The sequence below is a fragment of the Rattus norvegicus genome, chromosome 5 (genome assembly GCF_021556685.1).
Source record: "Rattus norvegicus strain SHRSP/BbbUtx chromosome 5, alternate assembly SHRSP_T2T, whole genome shotgun sequence".
Lineage (NCBI taxonomy): Eukaryota > Metazoa > Chordata > Mammalia > Rodentia > Muridae > Rattus > Rattus norvegicus.
The window spans coordinates 47159329-47175232 of NC_141538.1; positions in this window are offsets into that span (position 1 = coordinate 47159329).

Below are 15904 nucleotides of genomic sequence, written 5' to 3' on the forward strand. Positions count from 1 at the left end.
CTGCTGTTTTCAGAATTAGCCAATCAGGAATAAACTATGAGATTGACCATTAGCCAATGAGAAACAGATAAGATACCCCTTGCATTAGGGATCAAAGATAGAGGACTTCTTGGCCACGTATGCTGTTTGCTACAACAGTTCATGTGGTGGTACATTTAATTTGCAAATTAAATTACCTTGTCAGGTTAAAGAAAAGTAAAGAATACCCCTTAAGACCCAGGAAATTAATCAGAATTACTGTTATGTATCTGAGAAACAGCACAGAATTACTGTTATGTATCTGAGAATCAATACAGACAGTTAGTGCTATGACTGTTTGAGACCTAATGCACAGACAAAAGTCTGGACGATGAAACTCTAGCATTAGTAAACAAGAGTGTGATCAACAGTTTGAAGAGCTGATAAGCATTAGTAGCAGACTTATTTTAGCAACCCTCACCCCTTTTCTGGAGCTCACAAAAATGAAGAGATGCTCTTGTGACTCTTCTGAGACCTGGACATAAAACAAAACAAAACAAAAACTGCCTTTAGAATTACAATACAAAAGAAATGCCCAAGACACCATGAAAATCATAGAAGCAATATCAGTTGAGACTACATGACAGATAGGACATGTGGCTGGCTGTGACAGCTGATTGCCAGTAAAGGGACTTTCCCTGAAAAGAAGCCAGCTATTGTTGTTTGGGGCTGTTGTCAGGCGTCCTGGAGACATTAGAAGAATCAATACTGAATTCTCTGACAAAGAACTACAAGAAAGATAGTTTCCTACCATTTTGAAATATACACTCTTCACACAAACCCCAGATTAAAAGATATTTTTATTATTGTAAAATATACTCAAAAGGAAGAGTAAATCAGAAAAATCAACATATATTAAATCTCTGATAGAATAAACAAGCAACAACTTAGGTGTTTAAAAGGAATAAGAAACATTTCACCAAAGTACAAATAATTCATTACTATAGATTGGTTAGTATTCTTTTTTTAAAAAGTGAATCAATTACTCAGGAATAGAGGCACACAACTTTATTGCCAGTACTTAGGGGATAGCAGTAATCAGATCTCTATGAATTAGAGGCCATCCTAACCTCCACAGTGAGTTCCATGCCAGCCAGAATTACATAATGAAACTTATGTGTAACACAAAAAGCAAACATAAAATTAAAATAATTTCAAATAGCAAATTGAAAGGAAAATCATTACACTTAAAAATCAAAATAATAAAATACATGAAAGACCCAACAAAATGTTTGTAGTAGAAAGACATAAAGGAAATGATTAGTGTTTACCTGATAAAAAAGTTGATGAATACCTTACAAAAATCAGGTAAACATGGTTACACAAGTGGAGATAAAATAGATATTAATTAAAAGTCCTTTGAAAATTAGACATCATTTAATTTCCCAAGCAATTTAGAGATTCCTAGATTCTATGTTGGTTGCCAAAGGTCATTGGTTTTATTAAAATATTTTCATTTGTGTGTGTCATATATTTTGACCATATTCACTTCATATTACCATCCCTAATTCAGTTACTCAATATTCTCTTTTTCTTTTAAATCATACCTCTTATTCATGCTTTGTTCTTAACAATTTGTCTTATGCATATGAGAGAAGACAAAACAGATTTGTTCTTCATTTAATTCATTTTGCTTAACAGAATGATTTACTTCTAGTTGTATCCATTTCTTTCTGTGATTTCATCTACTTTATGCCTAATGAGCTACAGTTATGCTCATAACTATAATCTATCACATGAATTTCACTTGCCCTTCTGTTGATGGGCACCTATATACTGCTCCATAGTTTGGCTCTTGTGAGTAGTGGGAAAACCATAAGTCTCTGGCTGTCATTACATAGTGTGCTGACAATGAACATTTTGGATTAATATTGTGAGTCTTATGGATCTTTGATTCTTGGATTTCTGTGGAATTTCAGTATGATTTCCATGCTTTACATTGTAGCTGGACTAACTTATCTTCCCAGAAAGAGTAAGAATTAGTTCTTCCCTGCCAACTCAGCATAATTTGATGTGTCTTTTTCTTTTCATTCTTTTTATCTTTTTCTTATTTTCTTTCCTCTTTTCTTTCTTTGTTTTTTGTATTACTACTATTTTGAGATGGATGAGCACAGAATCTGTCTTAGGACTGAAATGCTACACAGAGTTTAAATTAAATAAGCTGCAAATGGATACACAAAAAAAATTAGTGATACTTCAAAATACCATATTAAATAGAAATAAGACTAGGGAAAACTTGCATAGACAGAAGTCTAATGCCCTACAAGCTAACATGAGTTAACAGAATTCAAAACTCTGACTTCTTGTTTTTAAAATTTTATTTTTTCTTGCTTGTTTTATGTATTTACATTTCAAATGTTATCCCCTTTCCTCCCCTCTCCTATACTCCTTCCCCCTACTTCTATGAGGATGCTCCCATTCCTACCCACCCACCCCAACCTCAACACTCTGGCACTACCCTACATTGAGGAAAAGAGCTTTCACGGGACCAAGGACTTTTCTTCCTATTGATGCTGGACAAATGCCAGCCTCTGCTACAAATATGGCTGGAGCCATCAGTTCCTCCATGCGTACTCATTGGTTGGTGGTTTACTCCCTGGGAGGTCTGGTGAGGTCTGATTGGTTGAAATTTTTCTTCTTTCTGTGGTGTTGCAAACTCCTTCACTCCTTCTGTTTTTTTCTCTAACTCCTTCACTGGGGTCCTGTTGTTCAGGCAAATGCTTGTAGGAGGACAGTCTGTGTAAAATCATTAGTCAGTAATTCACAGACTAACTAGACAGCCAACAATCTAAGATCTACAATAATAGAAAAAAAGTCAAATCAGACATTTACTCCATGATGTTCATAACAGTCTTATTTATAATAGCTAGAAAGAACCCAGATGTCCTTCAACAGAGAAATGGATACAGAAAATGTGGTACATTTATACAAAGCAGTACTACTCAGCTATTAAAAACAATAACTTCATGAAATTCATAGGCAAATGGATGGAACATGAGAATATGATCATGAGTGAGGTTACACAGTCACAAAGAACACACATGGTATTCACTTACTGATAAGTGGATATTAGCCCAAAAGCTCATTATATGCAAGATACAATTCAGAGACCACATGAAGCTCAAGAAGAAGGAAGACTGAAGTATAAGTGCTTCAGTCCATCTTAGAAGAGGGAACAAAATATTCAATAGAGAATATACTGAGACAAAGTGTAGAGCAGAGACTGAAGGAAAGGCCATTCAGAGACTGTCACACCTTGGGATTTACTACATCTACAGACACCAAACCCAGATATTATTGCAGATGTCAAGTTCTTCCTAACAGAAGAGTGATATAACAGTCTCCTGAGAGACTTTGCCAAAGCCTGACAAATATAGATGTGGATTCCTGCAGCCAACCATGGACTGAACATGTGGTCCCTAATTGAGGAGTTAGAAAAAGCACTGAAGGAGCTGAAGGGGTGTGAAACCCATAGAAAGAGCAACAATATCAACCAACCAGGCACCCTAGAGCTCCCAGGGACTAAACCACAGCTCTAGCTGCATATGTCACAGAGGATGATCTTGTGGACCTCAATAGGAGCAGCCCTTGGTTCTTGGGAAGCCTCGATGCCCCAGTGTAGGGTAGTGCCATGGCAGGGAGGTGGGACTGGGTGGGTGGGTGAGGGAGCACCCTCATAGAAGCAGGGGGGAGGGGATGTGATAGGGGATTTCCAAAGGAGAAACTGGAAAAGGGATAACATTTGAAATGTAAATAAATAAAATATTCTGTAAAAAAGACATTGGGTTATTTGTAATAGTATCTTGAAAGAATTTTTAACCACATAACCAGGAAAATGTAAGAAAGAGGTATATGCTAGCTAGTTTTATGTCAACTTAACACAAGCTAGAATAATCCAAATAAAGGATCCTCAATTGAGAAAATGTCTCCATAGAATTGGGATATAAGTCAAGTTTTTAAATTACTGATTGAAGGGGAAGAACTGAGACTACTGGGAATGGTCCACCCCTGGCCTTTTAGTCCCACGATCTATAAGGAAGCAGGTTGAGCAAGCCAGCACTCTGTGACCTCTGAATAAACTCCTTCATCCAAGTTCCTGCCATGATGAGTGCATTCGTTGTCTTCCTTAGATAATGAACTATGTGATGTGTAAAAGTAAGCTGGAGTAGTGAGATTGGTTAGTTGTGAGGTATGAGGAGAATCTAATATATAGGAGAGTTTGTCAGATTTGTGAGTACCTAGTAAGGATGTGATAAAATGTATCCAGATGAACAATTGGATACTCTGTAAGAGATGGAACAGTATTCTATTAGGGATGGTGGAGGTCAAGGGAAACAGGCCTTTGGGAAGAAGTGGTCTCACTAACATCAATTCAAAAGGAGAAAGACTGAAGGGTTTATGAAGAAAAGAACAATGATGGAGACAAGTTAGCAGAAGTTTGATAAGATTGAGATGTATATTTAGGGAAAGTTTGGTTAGTATTTCCTTGAGAGTTTGGTTTGTTCACTTCATTTTTTCAGAGAATTATAGGTAGTGTGGGAAATGACAATGAGGGGTATTGCTAGAGCTTAGACAATATTCTGAGTGACTTGAGAGACAAAATCTTGGCTATTTTCTGAGTGGAGGAAGGTAAACGGTCCAAAGAAAGAGACTAAGTTAGACAGCAAATGGGTGGTAATGGCTGATTTTTTTTTTTTTGTGGTGTTCAGTAAGCCTCAGTCCAGCCACTGAAGGATCATTGCAGGCCACAAGGTATTTAAGGCACCTCACCAGTAGGCATATGGATGAAGTCAATAAACTAGCCATAGTCCAAAAGCACCCCCAGAGTTTAGTGAGTGGGGAAAAGTAGGGTTAATTTAGGGGAGGTGACGTTGGTCCACTGAAATACATTGTATATGTTGGTTAGGTTTTATTAAAAAGGTCTTATATGTTGGGGTAAAAGTCAGATGGGCTTTGAAAAGTGATGCAAGGTATTTTGTATTATAATGGAATATTTGATGTTGTAATATCCTATATTGAAGGAGGGCTAGGTATGTTGTTATCTAGATCATGTTGAGATAATGGGTTAAATCACAAGGTAAGAAATGGTGGCCTGACAGTTTACTATATTGGTGAACTATGATTTTAGTCTTTACTAACAATGGAGATGAAAGACTTATGTGCTTTTCAATCAATCCATAAAATGTAAGAACATAAGAGATAAACCTTGAGGAGATCATGGCTCTATGAAGAGTTAATGAGTTGCCTTTTGTGCTTAGAAATCCTCATTCCTTTCACACAGCTGAGTGTGTTAACTGGGTATATAGATAGCATATTTGGAGTCTGTGAAAACTGTTAATAATGAATTTTTGATGACTTGGAAGGTTTTTATGAGGACTGGTAATTTGTGGAGTCAAGGAAGTCAACATTGTCTGAGACCTCCAGCAGCCGTTTGACAGAAATGATATGTAATATAAATAAAAACTTTATGCAGAAGTAATTAGACCTTCTTGAATATAAGAGGAAGGGGGGAAGGATTTCTTCAAGAGTCTTAATATAGGAGACAGTCAAAGAAATATTGAGGCAAAGAAATTATATAGATGAGTTCAGGGGTTGCTCCTTCACTCTAGACCCAGAATCAAGGACAAATAATTTTCAATTTCCAACACAATGAGATCCTTTATTAAGCAAGCCAAAGAGACAAAGTGGTTGTGTCTAACCAGGCATAAACTACAATAAATGGCTTTGTAAGAGTGATTTTCAATGGTGAGTAAAGAAGAAGAACCATATTCAAATGAGTAATGATGAAGTAGTTGGTTATGATTGGTCATTCTATCAAGGTTGCCAAATAGGGAGTTTGTATTACTAGGTCTTAGTGTTTTGGTAACTGGAACTTTTAATGAGCAGGCATAAGGAACAGATAATGGTCAAATAATGGAACAGATTCTGTTGGCTAGCTTTAGAAATGTGAATGTGCCTAAATAAGGGAAGAGTTTACAAAGTAAGTAGGAAGTAGAGGTGGCAGGTAATGATATTTGCATGATTGAACCTATTAGAGCTCTTCAGGTAGCCCAGGTTCTATAAGAAAGCAGCCTGAGTAAGGCATTGGAACAATTGAACAAGCCAGTAATCAGCATCCCTCATGGCCTCTGCATCTGATCCTGCCTCCAGTTCCCTTCCCTGTTTGAGTTTCTTTTTTGCTTCCCTCAACAGTCTGTAATATGGAAGTCAAATAAACACTTTCTTTCCAAGGTGTTTTGGTCATGTATTTCATAATTGCAATAGCAATCTTAAATAAGACAGATCTATAAACAAAGAAGTCTACATTCTACCTCAGAGATATATACTTATTAATGTTAATAGCTGTTTTGTTCATAATAATCAGGTATTGAAAATAGCCAGATGGTCATTAAAAATTAAAACATGGTGTATTTACACAGTAAAATATTATACAGTTATTAAAATGAAATAAAAAATTACTGATATTCAGATGATTCTAGAAAATATCATCTTGAGTGAGAAAAACACAGAGCCCAAAAGACTATATGTGGCTTTAGACTCTTGAAATATATGCTAGACTTTAAATAATAATAAAGATTAGGAACCCAATAAAGATTAAGTCCAAGGGGAAAGAAAGGATCTCCTAAAGAAATAGTAATAGAAAATAATGTTATGGAGAGACAAAAATTGAAAGAAAAATGGAAAGAATAACTAAGGTAGGGTGAGACAAAAGAGTATGTGGAAACAACCAATACCTAAGACCATGTGAAGAACAAAATGAGAGGAAGACAATGCCCCAAACAAGACACCTTATACTACCATTTAAAACATCCAGTGTTAAGATTGGGTTACATTTGTCAAGCTGTTAGTCAAATGGCCCTATGGAAACCATCAAGTATCTCAGGCTATTTTTAATGCCATGATTGCTTTCTACAATTTGATAGTAAGATCTTATACATAAAAAAAAATACTTATGTCATCTAACAGTAAATTCAAACTGATGACTATTAGAAGATTCACCTTTATTTATTAGCATTTAGGATACTGGAAGTTATTCATCACAAGGCCAGAGGAGAAACATAATAATCAGTTTCACCCACCTACAGCACCTGTGTCCTATGGTCCTGATAGGCTCTAAGGTATAACGGTGGCACAGATGATACAGAGGTAACTAACCACTCCTTTTTGGATTTAAAGACAATTATGTGGAATGAAACCCATACTTGCCAGGGCAAAGTGGCCAAGAACTAAAAACTAAATAGATCATGGAACTAAGGCAAACCTTCTATTATTACTATTATTCTGCCCATGAGCATATCAATAAAAAAGATTTAAAATAACATACTGCTATACCCAAAGATCAGTGACTTGCACAACCCACATCAGAGAATCTTGTCCTTGTAGAACATGCGAAATAACACATATACCCATAGCTAGACAATGTGTCTAGAGTGAGAGATTTTAGAGCACTCAGTCCTAAAGAGTGACTTCATCAAATACCTTTCTCAAGTCTCCATAGTACGAGAGGTTATATCTATCAGCAAAAGTTAGCAGACGAGAACTAACAGGAATGTGTAAGTGTTTGAAATCTCAAAGCCCACCCCTAGTGGCACACCTTCTCCAACAGGACTATACTTCTGAATTCCTCTTAAACTGTTCCACAACTGTGGACTCAAACATAGAAATATATAAAAGATTATGAGGGTTATTTTCATTAAAACAACTACAATCCTCTCTATGATTTCCATTGGTTTGCACCCTTATCTTAATGCAAATGACTTTTAGTTCAATTTCAAAATTACCCATAGTCTTCCAAGAATGCTTGAAAGTACAAAGTCTCTTCAGAGATTCAAGGCACTACCTAAAACTTAACACTCTGAAATATCAAAAAGAAAAGGTTGTACTTCTAACATATCATGGAAAAGAATTTATGTAACATCATTAAAAAATGGATTAGGGGAATGGGGGGAAAAACTGGGCCAAGGCAAGACCAAAACCTCCAAATCCTGTATTCCCTATATCTGAGATCAAAGGATTTAAGACTTACTACTCCTTCCAGAATTGATGGCAACATACTTCATTTTTTTATTTTACTTTATTTTATTTTTTTAACTTGAGTATTTTTTATTTACATTTCGAGTGTTATTCCCTTTCCCGGTTTACGGGCCAACATCCCCCTAATCCCTCCCCCTCCCCTTCTGTATGGGTGTTCCCCTCCCTATCCTCCCCCCATTGCCGCCCTCCCCCCAACAATCACATTCAGTCTTAGCAGGACCCAGGGCTTCACCCTACACTGATGATATTAATAGGATATTCATTGCTACCTATGAGGTCAGAGTCCAGGGTCAGTCCATGTATAGATTTTAGGTAGTGGCTTAGTCCCTGGAAGCTCTGGTTGCTTGGCATTGTTGTTCATAAGGGGTCTCGAGCCCCTTCAAGCTCTTCCAGTTCTTTCTCTGATTCCTTCAACGGTGGTCCTGTTCTCAGATTAGTGGTTTGTTGCTGGCATTTGCCTATGAATTTGCTGTATTCTGGCTGTGTCAGATTCAAGACAGATCTACATCTGGTTCCTGTCTGCCTGCACTTCTTTGCTTCATCCATCTTGTCTAATTGCATGGCTGTATATGTATGGGCCACATGTGGGGCAGGCTCTGAATGGGTGTTCCTTCAGTCTCTGTTTTAATCTTTGCCTCTCTCTTCCCTGCCAAGGGTATTCTTGCTCCCCTTTTAAAGAAGGAGTGAAGCATTCACATTTTGATCATCCGTCTTGAGTTTCATTTGTTCTAGGCATCTAGGGTAATTCAAGCATTTGGGCTAATAGCCACTTATCAATGAGTGCATACCATGTATGTCTTTCTGTGATTGGGTTACCTCACTCAGGATGATATTTTCCAGTTCCAACCATTTGCCTACGAATTTCATTAAGTCATTGTTTTTGATAGCTGAGTAATATTCCAGTGTGTAGATGTACCACATTTTCTGTATCCATTCCTCTGTTGAAGGGCATCTGGGTTCTTTCCAGCTTCTGGCTATTATAAATAAGGCTGCGATGAACATAGTGGAGCACGTGTCTTTTTTATATGTTGGGGCATCTTTTGGGTATATGCCCAAGAGAGGTATAGCTGGATGCTCAGGCAGTTCCATGTCCAATTTTCTGAGGAACCTCCAGACTGATTTCCAGAATGGTTGTACCAGTCTGCAATCCCACCAACAATGGAGGAGTGTTCCTCTTTCTCCGCATCCTCGCCAGCATTTGCTGTCCCCTGAGTTTTTGATCTTAGCCATTCTCACTGGTGTGAGGTGAAATCTCAGGGTTGTTTTGATTTGCATTTCCCTTATGACTAAAGATGGGCAACATACTTCTTTTTCTTATCTTGATTGTATTCTATCTGTAACTCTTCTTGTTCAGGATTCCTATGTCATTATATATCTTTCATATTATGCGGCCTCCAATATTATCCAAACTTCACTTTTACAGCTTTATAAAATGGCTTTTTCTGTTCCACATACAACAACTTCCCACCACATGTCTATCCTCAGTGTCTATCATTAACCAGAGTAAGATTACACAACACCTCCGTTTATGTCCCTCATTACTCTATGGCTAGAAGCAGGTTCCTAATAATGGCATATTCAGCTATTTGCTTAGGAAGAAATCTGGAATCATCATTTAATTACACTTGCATAATATTTACTTTCTTGTTGCTCTGTAAACATAGACAATTCTTCAGTTTCTTTAATTTACACAAATCGAAAAGAGAGCTGGGAGGAATCTTACCTTGAAGACACTTCCTTTATTCTATTTCTCTTTCCTTTCAGCTTAAAGCTTCCAACAGAGTTTTCTTATTTTTTCTTTTTCTTTTCTTTTACTAGATATTTTCTTCTTTACATTTTATTTTATTTCATCTTTATTAAATTGGTTATTTCTTACTTACATTTCAAATGTTATTCCCTTTCCTGGTTTCCAGGCCAACATCCCCTAATCCCTCCCCCTCCCCTTCTTTATGGGTGTTCCCCTCCTCATCCTACCCCCATTACCGCCCTCCCCCCAAGAATCAAGATCACTAGTGGTCCAGCCTTGGCAGGACCAACGTCTTCCCCTTCCACTAGTGCCCTTACTAGGTTATTCATTCCTACCTACGCAGTTGGAGCCCAGGGTCAGTCCATGCTTAGTCCTCGGAAGCTCTGATTGGCTGCCATTTTTGTTCATATAGGGTCTCAAGCCCCATCAGCTCTTTCAGTCCTTTCTCTGATTCCTTCAACAGGGGTCCTGTTCTCAGTTCAGTTGTTTACTGCTGGCATTCGCCTATGTATTTGCCATTTTCTGGCTGTGTCTCTCAGAAGAGATCTATTTCTGGTTTCTGTCAGCCTGCACTTCTTTGCTTCATCCATCTTATCTCGTTTGGTGGCTGTATATGTATGGGCCACATGTGGGGCAGGCTCTGAATGGGTGTTCCTTCAGCCTCTGTTCTAAACTTTGCCTCTCTATTCCCTCCCAAGGGTATTCTTGTTCCTCTTTTAAAGGAGTGAAGCATTCCCATTTTGGTCATCCTTCTTGAGTTTCATGTGTTTTGTGCATCTGATTTTCTTTTAATGAGTATTTTATGTAATACATTTCAAACGTTATCCCCTTTCCAGGTTCCCCTCTCTCCCATCCTTTCTCTCCCTGCTTCTATGACATGTTCACTCTCCCAGCCAACCACCCGTACTTCAACACCCTAGCATTCCCCTACACTGAGAAAACAAGCCTTCACAGAACCAAGGGTTTCTCCTCCTATTGATGCCAGACAATGCCATCCTCTGCTCCACATGTGGCTGGAACCATGAGTCCCTGCATGTATATATTCTTTGGTTGGGAGTTTAGTCACTGGGAGCTCTGGGATATCTGGTTGGTTAATATTTTTATCCTTCATGTGGAGTTGCAAACCCCTTCAGCTAATTCATTCCTTTCCCTAACTTCTCTCATGGAAAATGCTCAGTCCAATGGTTACCTGTAAGCATCCTCATCTGTATCAGTAAGGCTCTGGCAGAGACTCTCAGGAGACATCCATATCAGGTTACAGTCAGCAAGCACTTCTTGACATCAGCAATAGTGACTGTGTTTGGTGGCTGCATATGAGAGTGATCCCCAGGTGGGGCAGTCTCAGGATGGCCATTTCTTCAGTCTCTGTTATGCTTTGTCCCTGGATTTTTTCCCACGAATATTTTGTTACCCTTTCTAGGAAGGATTAAAGCATCCACATTTTGGTCTTTATTCATCTTGAGCTTCATATGGTTTGTGAATTTTATCTTCGTTTTTCTGAGCTTTTGGGCTAATATCCACTTATCAGTGAGTGCATACCCTTTGTGGTTGTTTGTTTGTTTGTTTGTTTGTTTTTGCAACTGGGTTACCTCCTCAGGATATTTCATAGTTCCATCTATTTGCCTGAGAATTTCATGAAGTCATTAGCAGCCTTATTTATAATAGAAGCCGGAAAGAACCCAGATACCCTTCAACAGAGGAGTGGATACAGAAAATGTGGTACATTTATACAATTGACTACTACTCAGCTATTAGAAACCATGACTTCATGAAATTCTAAGGCAAATGTTTCCTGCTCTTTTTCCTTATTTTGTATTTCTTTTTGCTCAACTTCCTCTTTTTTATTTTATATCTGAATATGAATGTTTACCAACAACAAGAGGATACCAAAATCAGCCTGCTTCAAAACGCAAATGCCAAAAAATTACTCCAGAACTCCTCAATTTAGAATTTCAGTAGATTCATAAAATAGGGTTAAACACATGCCACTTGTTTTCCTGAAAATGCTACAAGAATGACCCAGCTCTTAATATTCTTTCACTCTGAATCCTCTTAATATGGTCCTCACAGTTTCTATAGCTCTCTACTCTACTATTTTCTGAGCTCTTAGGATGTCCCACTAATTTCCACTTACTGGAGTCCACTGTTTTCTAGTCCAAAGTCCTAAAGTTTTTCATATTTCTCAAAGGAAAATAAAGACAAACAAACAAACAAAAGAACCCAGTATCGTCTGGACTGTCACAACAATACTTTACAACCTGTTACTAATTTCTGTCTTAGTTATTTCTCTAATTATGAAAAGGGACATGATCAAGTCAGCTTATAAAAGGAATCATGTAATTGAGGTATTGTGCACAGCTTTGTAGGTAAGTCCACAAAACTACCATGGCAGGAAGCCTGGCAGCACACAGACAGCTATGGAGCTGAAACAATAGCTGGGAGCTTACATCCACATGTTCAAGGAAAGAAAGTGAGAAAGGTAGTCATACATGATTTGGGCTCTTGAATTCTAAAAGCCCATTTACAGACATATACCTCCTCCACCAAGGATGGACATCCTAGTCCTTCCCAAATATTTCCACCAAATAAAAATAAATATTTAAATATATAAGCTTATGGGGGACATAGAACCTAAAAGTGTTTTTGTAAACTTTACACTTCCTTTTTCTGTGTTTGGCATCTTGTTTTATTGTTCTTTATCATTAATCATTTTATTTATTTACATTTCCAGTTTTTGGCTCCTCTCAGTCCCCCTTTCTACAGCTCCTTATCCTACTGCTCCTCTCCTTTTCCACTGAGAGGGTGCTTCCACTCCCAGGACTCCCCCTTCCTTGGGACCTCAAAACTCTAGAGGAATAAGCACATCTTCTCCTACTGAGGACAGACCAGACAGATCTCTGCTACATACGTGCCAGGGGCCTTGGATCAGTCCATGTATGGTCAAGATTGGTGGTTCAGTCTTTGGGAGCTCCCCGTGGTCTGGGTTAGTTGAAACTGGTAGTCTTCTTATTGGATCACTATTACTTTCTGCTTCTTTAATCTTCCCCCTAATTCAACCACAGGGGTCCCTGAATTCAGTCCAATTTAAGTATCTTACTCTGTCTCAGTATGCTGCTGGTATGGCCTCTTAGAGGATAGCTACACCAGGCTCCAAGCTGTAAGCCAACCAATAATAGTGTCAGGCATTGGTGCCCTCACCCTCTCCCAAGTTGTGTTATTCACTGGACAGTCTTTCCTTCAGTCTCTTTTACATTTTTATCCCTGACAGTATCTTTGGCTTTACAGAAGCTTTTCAGTTGGGGATAACTTTTGAAATGTAAATACATAAAATATAAAAGAAAAAAATCATTTCAAAAAGAGGATATATAATTTTTTTCTTTTTTTTTTTTTGTATTGTGGTGGCCACCCTATCTTAATATCCTAACTTTTCAATATTTAAACTCTTGGCATTGGGAAAAAGAATTTGAAAAATTACCAAGATTTTAACATATATAAAACTGGTATGTCTTTAAAGTTATTTTCAGAAATCCTGTGAAGTATCTGAAAACACTGGCTAGAAAGAGTAACTCTGAAATATTTTTATCAATTCTGAGGGTGAAATTCAATAAAAAACTTAAAGAAAAAAGAGAGAAACAAAAGCTCAATATGAAGAGTTGGAAAAAAACTTTTTAAGGAGTTAAAGTACTATTAAGAGACTGTGATACATAAGCACATTTGGCAGATCAGATTATGGTCTCGATGTCCTAGTTATGTGCATTCATTCTCCCTCGGGCTCCTGAATGACTGATTCAAAGTCATGAGCCACTAATACTTGCTTGTATTAGTAGGAGTTTAGAACTTATCGGCTTAAAAAGACCATTTTCAACACCTCAATTATATTAGTGAATATTATAACCACTAAAAAGTGAAATTACTTATAATTTTCCTTATAACATCACAGACATGATACACTTGTCTCTAAATTTGATTTAAAATACACTCTTAAACTGAAAACTGCAAATTTCATACTACTGATAGTACAAAAAAATTATGGAGGAATTTCCTGAATTTATATACTGGGTTCATGTGAATTTTTAAAATAATTTCTCCTCATTTATTTGTAGATTAAAATAAATTCTTTTTAATTTAATTTTCTTGCATATTTTATGTATTAACATTTCAAATGTTATCCCCTTTCCTCCCCTCTCCCATATCCCTTTGCACCTCTCTGCTTCTACCTCAATACCCTAGTTTAGTTGTTTTATTTAATTTTGTTTTAACAAAATATTTAATTAAAAAGTTATTCAGTCTAAAATGTGGTCAAATAGTGTTTTTAAGCAACAATTTAGAGAGCCTAGACTAATTTATTTCAAGATTTGTGACAGAATATCTTTTAGGTCTTGGGTTAAGAAGACATTACTTATATTTTACGCTATTATTAAATCTATTAATTAAAGAAATAAATGTTTTATAGTCTAAAATTAATATGCTTTGAAACATAATGTTACAAATATATGAGAATAACTTACAGCTTAGAATAAAGTTAATGTGTGTGTATTTGTGTGTGTGTGTGTGTGTGTGTATGTGTGTGTGTGACACATACTATTACAAACACCTGAAATTTCCTAGTTCTCAATATTAGTGGAATAATTCAAAGAATTATTTGAGGATATATTTCCATAAAAGAATAAAGGACAATAAAACAACAACTCACTCATGAACAATAGGAAAACATTGCTCCCACCCTAAATAATATTTTATTATATATCTTTTGAAAGAATTATATTTAAAGTAATTGTTACTAAGTATGTGAACAGGTGGATATTTACATATATTGCTGGTTATAATTCAAATTTATAAGATCAATTTGAAAAAAAATTATTTTTAAAATGCAAATGAAAGTCTATTAATCTATTAATACATGTGTATTAATAGATACAGAATATTTTCTTGTCATTATTTCTGTAAATAAAATGGTATAACTATTTAGAGTGAATTAAATTATTAATATTCAAAACCATGTATGATTTAAAGATTCTTTTATTCATTGGTGTTTCCAGAACCAATGCTTTGCCAAGAGGTGTGTGCGTGTGTGTGTGTGTGTGCATGTGTGTGTGTGTGTGTGTGTTTGTGTGTGTGTGTTCATGCCACAACACATCTATATCTCAGAGTAATTACATTTTACATAAAATAACAAAATAAGCATTTTTATTATTACAATTGTATAAACTTCTATTTTAAAAGCTAATGCAGTTTATCAGAAAGCAAAGCAATGGTTTCCCAGAAATGTCTCAGGGAAATTACGAGGTGCCCATGGGAAGTGTTGTAGTAAACCTAGCAGAATAGGTGGAGGTGATAGACAAGTTCATTATCTTCAAAGTAGTTATTATTTCATTGGTCACATATGTCAAAATGCTTGAAGTGTACATATGTAATATATGGAATTAATTTAATGTCAGTAATGTATTAACCAAGCTGTCGTTCTTTTCTAAAGTCTGTAATTCAGTTGCCAGCAATACTTTATGTATAAGTAACTGATTTTTTTTGTAATATATGAGCTAATTCTAAATTTTACAAATAAAAAGATGGCTTTATTAAAATCTCATTGCTCTAATTTTTCAAAATTTATATTTAATCTTGTTATTGTGGTAGTAACAGAGAAATATTTCTAAATATATAATACTAATTTCTAGTAATATAAAAGAAAAGGGCATGTATAATACAGGCAATTAGGTTTGCTGTAGGCAATATATATATATATATGTATATGCATATCGTTTTGTATGATGTATTATTTTCATTTATGCACTAAAGCAAACATTGAGCTAAGTATGAGGTTTATTTGGGGTGAATTGGTGAATCAGATGGGATTTATATCACAATACTCTGGTCGTCATTTTCTCCTACAACTTAAGCTGCAGTTATTTCTGTACACAAATGCTACGTATATATTCAATGAATGTGGGAACTCCAAAGGGAGGCAAACATCCCTGCCAAAAATTAAAGGATTTTAAAATGAAATACCTAAACAGTATTGATGAGTAGGCCAATAGTTTGGGTATTAAAGTGGTGTATTACCACAATTTCTGAATTGTGATATTGGTTTATGTTGAAAAACTAAAGTAT